Consider the following 14,913-nt stretch of genomic DNA (forward strand, 5'->3'; position numbering starts at 1 on the left):
GGCTTGCTTTCTTGAGCTCCTTACCACGAACAAGGCTCTGATACCATGTCAAGATTGTGGGAGAGAAGGAAGGAGTCTCGCTTGAAGCTTTCTTGCTTGCACAATGGGGGAAGACACACAAGGGTGGAGGCTGAAAACAGTTTTCCTCTTCTTAGTTGTGTAAGCCAAAAGAACTCTAGTACAAAGAAATAGAAGAACCCTATATATGGGTCTCAAACCAAACTCAACTAACTAAGGTGGCATACTAACTGAGCCACGAACTAGAATAGATAAGGATAGCTATCATGTAGCTATTATTCATGGGCGGTGTACCAACCGCATCTGCAACTGACACGTCGGTGACATAAATGCACAACGGTCACCCTGGCGTATCACGAGTGGAGCTCGATATCTCAACAAGCTTACCTTTGTGCCGTTCGAGTTACCTCCTCTCCCGCGCACTCCGGTAGCTCCACGATCCAAGTGCAAGCTTCAAGCAAGCTCCATCCTCAAGCTCCATGCTCCAAGCTCCATTGCCGCGAGCAAGACAAGAGAAGAGAAGAGAAGAGAAGAGAAGAAGAGAAGAGAAGATGGAGAGCTTCTCCTCCTCGGTCCCTCACCCTCACACACTCACTCACTCACACTCTCACACTCCCTCTCTCAAGCACAAGCTCAAGCAAGCAAGAACAAGAAGAAGAAGAAGATGATGAGAGCTACTTTTGGCCACACACAAGAATGAGCTTCTCATTCACTTTTCAACTTTATATACAAAACCCTAAATCCCTTTTGGGCAGTCATCCCCTTTTCCCCTTTTTACATGGCCGGCCATAGCCTAGGCCCTTTTTCCCATTGTCCTTCTATCTTCCTAGCTTCCTGTCCACCGCCCGTCTACATTTACAAATTGCACGGGTGAGAGCCCGGCGCTCTTTTACAAGATTTCAGGGTGCGCCTTTTTATTTTAAAATGCGCATTTCCCCTTTTGCCTTTGCCTTGGACTTTTAAGGTTGCCCTTGCGCTTTTGGCCTTTTCTCCTTTTCTTTCTTCAGTCGGGCTACCTTTTTTCCATCTTTGCCCTGCGTCTTTTCCACTTCCTTTCGCTTTCTTCGTGTTGGGGTTAACATGCTCATAAGCTATGGACTGAGAGAGCATACAAGGTGTTACATTGGTTTTCCTTATGTATATCAGATGCTATGGTTATACAAATTATTGGATGCAGTTCCCCAAAGGATGCATGGGACATACTCATGAAGAATTATGAAAATGTAACACATGGGTATTGTAATCCGGTTGTGGTGGCTACTGATGGATCTGTCAGCACTAGTAATGCTAAAAATACACCTACAGTGAGTACATCTATGAGTGGTCCTATAGGTGATGGATCACCTACAGTAAGTCCTTGGTCAGGACGCTTGCGAAGTCGTACTCCTACATCCACTGACACGAATATGTCAGTGAGGGGGAGATTGGATAAGGGAAAAGAGAATATGCTTGAGGATGTAATTGGTCCACTTACAACAGGTTATGAGTCATCCAACAGCGATAATTTGGATAGTAAGTTGGGCATTCCGTCTATTATGACCCCTGGAGCAAGGCAGAGTCATTATGTACCGCCTCATGAGAGGCAAGCTCAGAGTGAGCCACAGTTATGGAGATATAAGAGAGTCAAAAAACCAGTCGACAAGTTTACATACATATATGGCTAGTGGTTTATGTAAATGATAATCAACCCGCCATTATGCATATATGGCTAGTGTGACAAGTTACGAAGAACCTACAAAGTTTGATGATGCAATTACACATTATAACTAGTGCATTGCCATGGATGAGGAGTATGCAGCCCTGGTTGAAAATGAGACATGGGAATTGGTTAATTTTCCTGAAGGCAAAGTCCCCATTGGCTGCAAATGGGTGTACAAGGTTAATTGCAAGTCAAATGGTTCGTTAGAATGCTATAAGGCCAAGCTAGTTGCAAAAGGATATGCATAGCAATATGGCCTTGACTATGAGGAGAATTTCAGTCCGGTGGCTAAATGGCAACAGTCAGAACTATCATTGCTTTGGCAGCATGCAAAGGCTGGAAATTATGGCAAATGGATGTCAAGAATGCTTTTTTGAATGGTGATTTGGTTGAGGAAGTATTTATGGAGCAGCTTGAAGGCTATGTTCACCCGGACTTTCCTACACATGTATATAAGCTGAAAAGGGCTTTATATGGACTAAAACAGGCACCTAGAGCATGGAATGCTCGGCAACATGGATTTAGCTTGGGTTATGCATATCACAGTCTGTTCATGAAGAAGATAGGTCATGGATATGTGTTTCTAGTGGTTTATGTAAATGATATTATCATCACTGGAGATGATAAAGAGGGCATTGCTAAAATTAAATCATGTTTACAAGTTGAATTCAAAGTCAAAGACCTTGGTGAACTAAAGCATTTTCTTGGGATTGAGGTAGTCTCTACACCTCAGGGTATATGGCTACTACAGAAGCAGTAGCTCATGACATGTTACAGAAGTATGGTATGGCTGAATGCAAGCCTATGGAGACACCTCTTGATCACAATGTCAAGCTACAGATTGATGTTGGGAATGACATAGAGAATGTGATGATGTATCGATAGATGGTGGGCAGCTTGATATACTTGACTATTACCCGTCCTAACTTATGTTATGTAGTGTGGCTGATTAGTCAATTCATGCAGAAGCCTCATAAAACCACATTTAGATGCAGTCACAAGGATCATGAGATATGCAAAGGGTACTACAGATTATGGGTTGTTTTATGCATATGGAAAATCTCTTGACTTGACAGGGTTTATTGATGTTGATTGGGCTAGTTGTACCTATGATAGGAGGTCAACCATTGGTTATGCACTTGTATTGGACAACAGTATGATTAGTTGGAAAAGTAAGAAACAACCTATTGTTGCATTGTCTAGTACAGAAACTAAGTACAGAGAAGTTGCCTTAGCGGCTTGTGAAGCAATTTGTTTGATGAAACTGTTGAAAGACTTGGAAATACAGCTGGAAAGCAGAGTGAGATTGCATTGTGATAACCTCAATAGGCAGATTGACTTGATTCATGTGAAGATTGAAGACCAGGTAGCAAACATATTTACCAAGTCTCTTGGTTAAAAAAAGTTCATATATTTCAGACAGCTACTTGGAGTTTATCAGATGGTTTGAGCTTGAGGGGGAGTGTTAGAATATCAAGCTCCCATTATTCTTCAATCAGTCTATCTTTATGTGTGTGGCCGACATTAGTTGGATACAGGTGTACATGTGTGTGACATTCAATAAGTCAATGTAGCCAGTGACTTAACCATAGTTAGTCTTGGTTAGTCATACCTATGTGTGTAAGTCTCTTTCAGTTAGTATGATGGAAGAATAATGGAAGAAGAACAACAATGAGCTAAGGCTCATCTTCCGCTACACTATGTCTCTCTCCCTCTCTTCCAACATGTGTGTGACATTCAATAAGTTAGTGTAGTCAGTGACTTAACCACAGCTAGTCTTGGTTAGTCATACCTATGTGTGTAAGTCTCTTTCAGTTAGTATTATGGAAGAATAATGGAAGAAGAACAACAATGAGCTAGGGCTCGCTCCACTGTATCTCTCTCCCTCTCTTCCAACAGAAGTTATGTGGCATTAACATGCCAATGATTGGAAATTCTAATCGTGCCTGATTAAGCACGACAAGCATAATTGTAACTAAATACATTTTCTAGAAAAGATGAACCTAGTTTGCATATACACTCACTTATCTTGAAATCTTGGGAAAAGATGCAGATGCACCACTAATTTGGCAACAAGGCATACTTAGGCAAGAGCTCAAAAGGAGATGTGAGAGAAGGAAAAAAAATTGTTACTACATTCGGCAAGAAAACAAGAGGCACAAGAATTGCACATGAAAAATGATATAAAGGAACCACATTAGGGACTAATACACTACTAGCACAGCCAAAGGAAGACAAATAAAATTAAGACCCTATAGAATATCATAATAAGGAGCAACTATGTCCAAGAAATAGATCTCAATAAGAGATCACAAGGATGAAACAAAGGAAACCCACACCTGTATCAAGGAAAATTGAAGACTATAGAACTTCAATGGGCTATGCTAACCATCAAGGGTAGCTAGACCACATAGGAATGCCTACACACTGTAGTTAGATTGCACTCAATCTAAATAGAATGCAACACCATAGAAAGAGAAACATAAAGATGAATCAACTTAACAACCTTAACCTTGAATGTGATAAGAGTAGCATTACAGGAAAGTGCCATAATTCTAATACGCAATATGCATCCAATAGTGTAGTTAGGAGTCTAAGGATCCATGTTCTAAAGGTTAGGTTATAGACCTAGACCCTCAAGAAAATGAGATAATACTCCTACCTATCTTAGGGTGAAACTTATAGAAAAAAGAGAACACATTATTGATGCTCTTATTGACGAGGGAGCCGACTTTAATATCTTGACCTATAAGGCATGGGCTGAAATAGGCTAACCCGATCAACATAATCCACAATCCCTATGGGGGAAAGCTATATTCTCTCCTGGGAAATGCAAAATCCTCATAATTATTGAGACCAAAATTTTTCCCACCTTATTCCATGTACTCCCAAACCATGAGCATGTAGGAAATGAAATACTTTTGGGTAGAGATTTTAAAGGAGCAACAAAATGCAAGGTTGATTATATAGAGCAATAGATACATGTGATGCTCCCAATGTAATAGAGTAAAAGTGCCTAAATGCCTTAGTCAATATTTAGCCTACTGGGTTAAGTATAAAAGGCTAAGTTGTAACTAGCCTAACATCTTTTTTCCATTTTACAACATTACATATTTGAGGTTTCAACCTCCCACCATCTAAGTGGGTGCATACTCTTGCCCACCATAGCTTGGGGTGCATATCATGCTACAGCCTCTCATCATTTGATTCTCATCCAAAATGGTAATATCATTTCATGCCTAGCCACCTTGGCTATGGTTTATTGGTTAAATAGTCTATTTCTTTGTATTTACAGCTCAATGGCTTCCTATGGGAATTAGCTTCTTTACATTGGTATCAACACACATCTTTGATCCAATGGGAAGGTCATTTTCATGGTGAATCTAGTTAGAAGATTAGGCATAGAGTAACTGGAGGACAATAATTAGTCATAGGATTTGACACAATTAAAACCGTGACTAGTTAAGATCTCTGCAGTAAGTCATGACTAGATTTGATGGTCTTGATGAATGTCTAAAGAAATCATGGTGGACTCATGGTCATTTTGGTGGTTCGTGGGTGGTCAATTTGGACCATTTTAAAGGATCATGGACTTAACTGAAGCCTAAACAGGGTTTAAAAGGGTTAAATCATGGTTACTTTTTGGAGCAAGCTTCTCTTTCCTCTTTCCAAGCTTCTTGCTAAAAACTACCATGGAGTTCTCTTCTCATTTCTCTCTACCATGGCCATATATCTTCATGCAACCTACAAGGGATGATTCTTGATACCTGGGCAGCCTATTGACTACATATTTGCTTGATCTTCAACAACTTTATAATCAGAGATGCAAGAGGAGGTGTTTGCCAGTTTGCGATAATTTTTTTAGCATCCTCTTGTCCTGGAAATCATCATTCTTCTCCATCACTAAGCTTTTCATTATGAAAAAAATGAACTCACAAATGGGCCCTTAAAAATAATATAGTTTAGGATGTGGGCCTTTTGGATTGTCCAATAGGAAGGCTAGATGTTGACATCCATGGAGGGTGAATCTTCTCTCTCCAAATCTTGGGTTTTCTATTTAAAAAAGGGGTAGTGGGGGATTTTAAAAAAGGGAGAATGAATAGTACACAAAATTTGAGTTTCCCTCACCTCCTATTTCCCCCTTTTTTTGAAGAATTTTCAATTTCAATAAGCGTTCTGCTTACCTCTGCACTTTCTCCTCCATGCAGCTCCAGATTTTGGGCAAAACTTAGGTGCCCATCTCTCTTTGCATTTTCTCTTATTTGCTATTTTTTCAATTGGGTTTGATGTCATTTCTTATTGTTATTGTTGTTTTATTGCAGAGGTTGTTTGGGGCATGAGACAAAGGTGCTCATCTCTCTCTATCTCCTTTCTTTCCCCCCTCTCTCTATGTGTTGTTTCTCTTTTATGTTGTGTTTTCAATAGAATTTTATGTTGGTTCTAATTGTTGTTTTCTTGTAGAGTTTATTTGGAGCAAGAGGCAAAGGTGTTAATCTCTCTCTTTGTTTGGTTTTTTTTTTTGTTGATATCTTTTCAATACAACATAATGTTAGTTTTAACCCTTGTTGTTATTTTATTACAGAGATAATTTTGGGTGACATTGCATAAGTGCTCATCTCTCCCTCCCTCTCTATGTTTCCTATTTTCTACTATTTTTTCAGTATACCTTCATGTAAATACTAACTCTTGGTATTGTATTTTGCAGAGATCAATTTGGGCAAGATTGGATAGGTGCTCATTTATTTCTCTCTCCTACGTACTCACACACTCTCTCTTTCTTCCTCTCTTCATTATCTCTTTTCTACTATCTTTACTATAGGGTTTGATATACTCACACACTCTCTCTTTCTTCCTCTCTGCATTATCCCTTTTCTACTATCTTTACTATAGGGTTTGATGCTAGTTCTAACTTAAGGATCAATTGTTGTTGCAACATTTAACACAAGGTAGAGCAGAGATTCTGTAGCTCAATTTACAGGTAAATCTGCCATGTTTTGTAGTGCCAAATTTTATTCATTTAATTATTGACTTTTATGTTTGATGGGATTGATGTTTTCTTATGTCCATCATTTGCAATGGGTTTTGATTAGTAATGATTCAATCTTATCTTTAGCAAATCAACTTATAGGTAAATTGGTCATGTTTTGTATTGCTTCTATTCATGTAGTTATCTAGATATTTTTTGCTAAAAGAGATTCATGCAAGTATTTTTGTTAAAAGGGATTCATGCAGGTGTTTTTTTGTACATGTAGGTATTGTACAAGGTTTAGGTGAAGCATATAATTCTCGATCGACTATTTTGATGTGGTGAGTGTGTGACATCCCATAGGAACCCCCCTTTCTTTTCAATTTCAAGGAAAAAACTTTCTAATTTATATTACCAGTTCAAATTTTTTTACTCCCCCCTCTCTCCCTGCCAACAGCACTCAGGGGAGGGGGAGAGAGAGTGGGAGTGGTGATGGAGGGGGAGGCATGCAGTCTCCAAGTGGAGGGGTGGCCATGCCACCTACCTCCTCCCCTCCCCTATATAAGGGGAGGCTTCTTCCCTCCCCTGGTAGAGAAGGAGGAGGCTACGTCGTCACTACTATTGTACCACCCCCCTCCCTGGCCGTCTGAGCAAGGTCTTTCCCCCATTCAGTCAAGGGTTTTTTCCCCCCTTCTCCCTCGTTGGCAGTGCTGCTGGGCCCACCGACTGGGAATTTCCCCTTCCCGTCCGTGTTGTTGAATAGCCCTGGGCCTTCGATGCCAGGCACCACCCCTCTGGTTCCACCGGCTGGCCGAAACAACTAGGCTACGGGCCCCTCCTGACGACACTTCCAGCCCCCCCGAACACGTCGCCTCCATCCTTGGTTGCCACCTTGACGATCGTGAGGAGAAAGGGAGTAGGAGAGGCGGGCCCTCTCAAAAATGCCGCCTCCCTCCCTAGTTGACACTTCTGGGCCCCCCAAACACATCTCATCCATTGGATTTAGGTTTTACCTTTCAATCAACACAATACACTACCACATGGTCTTGCTTGGACTGCATGTGTGTTATGCACGATGATGCTTTCCTGCTAGAGATTTTGGACATCTGGGTACTACAACAATATGTTTTGTTAGATCATTTTCATTTGTAATTTGACATGCTTGCCTACCTAGTTGCCCCTTATGTGCAATTTTTGGGATGGCTCCCATTGCATTTTAATTCATCTCATCTGAAGCACCTAGTCTTTAATGGTTATATGTAGCAGTTCATTGATAGGCTTTTGCTTGATTTCCCCTTAGGGGCTAGTGATTCTTTTGAGCGATTGCTCCATAACATGCAAAGGGTTGCCAAGCATTGTTGCATTCATCATGCTTCTCTTGCAATCAAGGTCGGTACGTAGCTGAAGGGATGCTAGCATGCAAGAGAAGAAATTCCTTCTCAAGTAAATTAAGGCACTCGAGTTTGGTGGAAAAGGAATAGATGTCGTAGTAGAGGCAGAGACATGGATTGAGTCGATGAATTATTATTTCTCTACTTCAGGAACTACTTCTGCCAATCAAGCAATGATAGCCAAGCTTAAGTTAGTTGACCAGGCTCGGATATGGTGGAAGAAATGGTGCAAAGATCAAGGTATTTCTAAAGCCGCTATCACTTGGATTCAATGAGCTGAAAGATGTTGTCCGCGGACAATACCTTGCACCAACCTACCAGACTTTTAGGATGAATGAATTCTTCAAGCTGAAGCACTTGGAATTAACCTTGGAAGCCTACTACTCAAAGTTTGTAACCCTAGTAAAATATGCACCACCTATGGATATTGCACAGTAAGTATCCAAGTCTTGCCACGGCTTGAACACTCCTCTAAACCATCATCTTCAAGCAATGCGTCCAATAGAATTGCAAGATGCATTACTTTGAGCAAAGCCAATCATCCAAGAACTTAAATCGGGTAATTGTGACAAGGATGATTCCCGAGATCAGGACAAGAGATGCCACATGTGTTGAGAGATAGGGCAAATCCATAAGAGATGTCCCAACCGGCGTTGCTTCCACTACAATCAACCAATCAAGCGACTCTTTTAAGCAAGAAAACAGAGGTTATAACAATCAAAACAGTTATAACAACAAACTGGCAACTTTTCCCACTGTTTATACCTCTAATCAGGGTAAAAATTATGCACAAAAACAAGGGCAAATTTTCAAAAATGTGGCTAAGACAAGAGCAATTTTTCAAGAGTTGAAAGTGCTCCTAAACTGTCCCAAAACAGTTCTAACAACAACTTCCTTCCTCACAACAAGCTTAGAGAAATGCATGCCAAAGGATTATGTTTTAAATGTGGGGAGAAGTGGTCACAAGATCATAACCTGAAGTGCAAAGCTAAGAATTCAAAAACCAATATGGTGATCACTCAAGATGTGGAAGTTGAAGAAGAAGAAGATCAAGAGGAAAATTTACTACATGTTGATACTTACCCAATGGTCGAAGAGATTCATAAAGAAGAGGATGCCACTAAAGAAGGATTCTATGATCCCATGGATGGAATTCCATTTGATCCGGGTGGCAGTCATGATTCTCATGCTTTCTTGTGTACAATTTCACATTATGCATGGACTGGTTACAAAAGAGTAAAGTACACTTAGACTCAAAGGTATTATTAATGGTAAGGTTGCATATATTATAGTGGATACGGGCAGCACTCATAGCTTCGCCAACACCAAATCTTTGAACAGGTTGAAGTTGTTACCCATCAATATGGATTCCTCCTTGCGGATACAAGTTTCCAATGGTGCATATGTCTAGTAAAGAAGTTTGTCCATGTACTTCAATTCAGCTATCTCCCTCTTGCACAATACAAGTGGACTTGATCACTTTGGATATGGGGCCTATTGACATTGTTATTGGATGTATTTGGCTGCAGATACTTAGCAAATTCACTTTAGACTTGGAGCAAATGAAAAATAAATTTAATTAGCAATGACAACACATAGAATTGAAAGGCATAGACCACAAACATATAGAACTCATCTTTATATAAAAAATTACGAAAAAAATCAATGCCAAATCATGTATATTCACTCTTTTACTTGCCAAAGTAGATGAAGAGCAATCATCAAATCAATCATCTTCTTCTATAAAGAAAGGGAATCCAAGATTGGAAGAGCTATTGGAGGAATATAATGATTTATTTCAGCCACCATCATCTTTACCTCCACAGCGAGATGTTGACCATCCTATTGATTTGTTTCCCAACACAAAGCCCATCAACAAACCTCCTTATCGCTTGTCCAAGTTTGAGAGGGAAGAAGTAGAGCGACAAGTCAAATAATTTCTACAAATGGGTCTAACTCAGCAAAGTCAATCATTGTTTGCCTCTCTCATGCTCTTAGTCACGAAGAAGGATGGATCATTTTGTATGTGTATTGATTATCAGGATTTGAACAAGTCAACGGTCAAGAATAGGTATCCTATTCCCTGAATTGATTATCTTTTGGATGAGCTTAAAGATGCAAAGGTCTTCACCAAAATAGAATTTCGATCAAGTTATTATCAAATTTGAACGAAGGAAGGAGATGAGTTCAAAACATCTTTTAGGACTGAAAGAGGGTTATACCACTTCCTGGTTATGCCATTTGGACTTTCCAATGCGCTGGCTACTTTTCAAACCCTCATAAATAAAATATTGCAGTCCTTCTTGTTCAAAATAGTCCTTGTTTTCTTTGATGATATCCTTATCTATAGCAAATCGAAGGATGAGCATTTGAAGCATATGCGAGAGGTCTTTGACACATTACAAAGAAACACACTCTTTGCCAAGATGACAAAGTGTTCTTTCATGGAAGATGAAGTTGAATACTCACATCATCTTGTGGGAGAGCAAGGCATAAGAGTGGATCCCAACAAGGTGAAATGTGTCAAAGAATGGCCTACTCCTACAAATGCAACCTCTTTTTGAGAGAATTCCTTGGGTTATCATCCTTCTATAGGAGGTTCATCAAGAATTATGCTCATGTGGTGGCTCCATTGATGGATAGGCTCAAAAAGAAGGCTTTCTTTTGGGACTCCATCATCGATCAAAGTTTCAATGAGTTGAAATCTCTCTTAATTTCAACACCTATCCTTGTATGCCCGGATTTCTCTAAGGAGTTTATCATATGTGCGAATGCTAGTGGAAATGGAATTGGGGCTGTTTTATGTTAAGACCATGGTTTCATAGCTTATGAAAGCCAAAAGCTTGATGACAAGGAGCGTCAATTATATATTTATGGGCAAGAGATGTTGGCAATATTGCATGCTATTAAAAAGTGGCATCATTACATCTATGGCAGCCTTTTCAAGGTCAAAAGTGATCATCGTGTACTGAAATACTTTCTTTCACAACCAAATTTGTCTCCCAAGTAACAAAAATGGTTAGCTACTCTTTAAGGATATGACTTTAAGATATCTTATATGGCTGGAAAAGACAATGTGGTGGTGGATGCCTTATCAAGAGTGTGGGCATGTTCTATCTCTACCATTTCAACCTTGCATAAAGATTGGATCCATGACATTCAAGAAGAGTATTTGCTTGATGAGAAAGCCTCCAAAATGATAAAGGAATTCCAGCAAGGCAAAGGAGAAGAGTACCCAAATTATAAATGGCATAATGGTCTTTTATAGTATCAAGGATGGGTTTTCTTGACTCCTCAATCATCTTTCAAAGATCGCATTTTGCAAGAGATGCACTCTTCAACTTTAGTAGGACATCATGATAATATTCATAAGAGCTTTTACTAGAAAGGGATTTGGAGAGATATTAAAGAATATATCATGAGTTGTCTTCTGTGTCAACTAAATAAGGATTCCACACTTCTACCAGGTGGTCTGCTTCAGTCACGCTACCTATTCCTGTCGTGGGAAGTGGACTAATATTAGTATGGACTTCATAACAGGATTGCCTACAACAAAGCATGGGTGGAATATTGCATATTGGTCACATGTGCTTCCTGGGTGTTTCATATGACTATTGGGATGCAAATGAAGGTTGGAAAATGCTTTAGATGGTTTCGGAATGTATTTTGAGCCGTATTTGAGCTCTATATTGGTTGGCATTTACTTGACATTGGTCTACACTGGCATGCTTTGTGATAGAGGTTATACCTATGGTCTATGTAGTATGACCCATTGGTACATGCTTGATGTTTATGTTACCTACACATGCTAATTACATTGTTTGGACTTGAATGCTACTGTAGCTTCATTTGGGCTTGACTTTGGATATTCTGGAGCTTATTTTGGTCTTGCTTTGGCTCGTCATAGATTGATTGGGATTGTCTTCATGACATTGGATGCTATCATTGGATACTTGACTGCTCATATGCTCTGGATGTCTTACTAATGTATGATCTTGGATACTCTGTCACTGGTACTCTTACATGCTTTTTTTGAGCTTATTTGCTTGACACTTACGGCTTTTGTGCTAGTGGGAGCATCTTTGTACGCTTATCAAACATTGAGCAGTGTGGTTATGCATATTGAGCTTTTGGATACTCGAGACTCGGATCTCCTCGTGAATGATGTATGGTTTATATACCTTGGTCAATGTAGATATACTTGGGCTAATTGGGATTTGTATTCATTGAGCAAACACTGGCTTGTGTCAGGTCTTGGCAGTGGTATGTACATTTTTCTATGTTGATTGGGGGGTGTACCGACTTTACTGAGAAACTTTGTTTGACATGCTTGGGTGTTGGCTCATGTCAGTTTGACTGTTACATGCTTGTTGATACCCACTTGATGCTAATTTTGCATTGGCAGTCAATCAATGATTGACTTTGAATTTCAGGTTTTACCTACTATCAGCTCTCATTGTATACTGATGCCATAGATTACAGCAAGCATATATCTCTGGGGACTGTCATGTATGTTTCATGTTGAACCATCCTGATTTGATGTAATTTTGATTGTACTTGGTGAGAAGCATCATTAAATACTCGTTTCTTGCCACTTTGCCTTGGTTTTGGTGGTTTTTTTGTCATTTTTTGTAATTTACAGCAAGCAATTTCAAGCTATCCGCACTGTTTTAGCTTGCAGTATGGCATCTTCTTCCACTGATAGTGCTATCTCCAACATCATTAAGCTTGATGGTACAAATTATGTCTATTGGAAGAGCCAAGTTTGGCAGGTATTGGTGTAGAAATCGTTGTTAATAAAGCCACTAAGGTTGCGAGGAGAGCAGCTTGAAACTATGACTAATGACAAATGGATGAAGCTTGATGAGTTATGCAAGTCCACCCTCGTCTTGTCTGTCACTAAACAGGTGCATTACAATGTGGTTGAGGAAGCACAGAGTGCTTGGTAGCTTTGGGATAAGATCAAAAACCTCTATGACAAGCAAAGTCATGGATATCAAATGTATTGGCTGAAACAGCTTATGGATCTCCGCATGAAAGAGAATGTGACCATGTCAACTCATCTGAGCCAGTTTCATGCTATTCTTAAGAACTTGGTTTCACAGGGCATTGATTTCAAAGAGGATATCACTCTGTTGTTCTTTCTTGAAACTCTTGATGAGTCTTGGGATGTATTCTACACTGCCTTATGTACTTCTGCCACTACTCTAAAGATATCTAATGTTGAGAGCTCTCTTCTTCAGAAAGTGATAAACTAAACCGTAAGAATTTGGATGCATCTCGTGTGTCTCATGCTTTGACAGTTAGAGGCTGACATGATGAAAATGCAAAGAATGACCATGGTAATGGCCATGGGCAGGATTCACAGAAATCTAGGTCCAAGTCGCATGGCAAGTCGCGTAGTAAGTCTCGTGGGAGAAATGCAAATCTGACTTGTCATCATTGTAGGAAGAAAGGCCACATAAGCCACAGTGTCATGAATGGCACAATGAAAGGCGTAAAGACAACAGAAAAGAGAAAGTGTAAGAAAAGTCTTCTGATCATAGTATAGTACTTAATTTCTGTTTTGAAGTTAAATGCTTTATCTTCATCAAAATTTGACTTTGATGGCATGGCTGGATACTACATATTGTCCTCTACATTTCTATACCTAACATATGGAAATTGGACACTTCTACTTCAACATATGGCCAGATTTGTATTAGTTGAAAGGCTCAGCTTCAAAACAAGAGGAAATGGAGTCACCGTAGCCTAGCAATATTTCTCAACATGACCTAGGGAAGCTCCACAATGAGACAAAAGGAAAAGAGATTAGTAATGACTAGTTCAATGATACAATTGCTAGACCATTTGAGGGCATAGAATTTCCTAATTCCACACCCACATTGTCCAAGAGAAAGAAAAATAGTTACAGAGACAATATCAGTAGCAAGCAATTGTAGAAGCCACAAAAAGAAATTCAAAAGGTTGAATAAGAAGCCAATTAGCCTTTACACAAAATCTATCCATAGATATCTCCGTGGCCACTTCTCCTAAAAGCGCTAAGGTACCAAATGCTTCTAAAGATTCTAAGGATTCCAACCAACAAGTTCTTCCAACTATTACAAATAAAACTTGATCCACTAATAACAAAGAGCTTGATGTCTAATCAAGTATGGAAATGGCATAGTCACAACCATTAGTTGTGACTACATGTGTCACATCCAATAAGGAACATGACATGGTGGCCATAGAGCCTCAGGATAAACAAAAGAACCGTAAAAGCACAAGTAATCCTACACTCCTAGAATATTTCCCATCTCAACCCAAACATCTCACCATGCTAAAGCCTAGAGCAATCTTGCCGGTCTCGACCTGAATCTCTCGCCATGCTAAAGCAATGGTCAAAACCATAGAAGAAATCACAACAAAGCATGCTTGCTTAGAAAATAGAAACGCCACTGAGTGTCTCATAGAATTGGATGTTGGATTGAAGTTTCTTGCAAGCATTTATATCCATGCTGACATGGGCACATTATCTAAAGAACATGAGGAATACTTAGAATATCCACTAATCTTAGCAAACACTAGAATGGGGTTCTAGACATACTCTACACATCTCGAACAAGGAACCCGAAGAGTGCCACTTAATAGTTATGTTCAACAAAGTGCTTTGTTAGCATGACATTTTCAAGATTGGGGAGTTCAAGAAATAAGCTAAGGGATGAAACCAATTCAAGAAATGTTGGTTTAATAATCGATCTTTGATGGTGGCTAAACTCAAAGGCTAGCTAATGACTATCTTAGAGGAGCAGAGTCATATGATGATCTTAAAGATACCCAACCTATGTAGCCCTTAC

The sequence above is a fragment of the Lygodium microphyllum genome, chromosome 21, assembly GCF_053477565.2.
Source record: "Lygodium microphyllum isolate KBCC chromosome 21, Lygodium_microphyllum_v1.1.10, whole genome shotgun sequence".
Taxonomy (NCBI): Eukaryota; Viridiplantae; Streptophyta; class Polypodiopsida; order Schizaeales; family Lygodiaceae; genus Lygodium; species Lygodium microphyllum.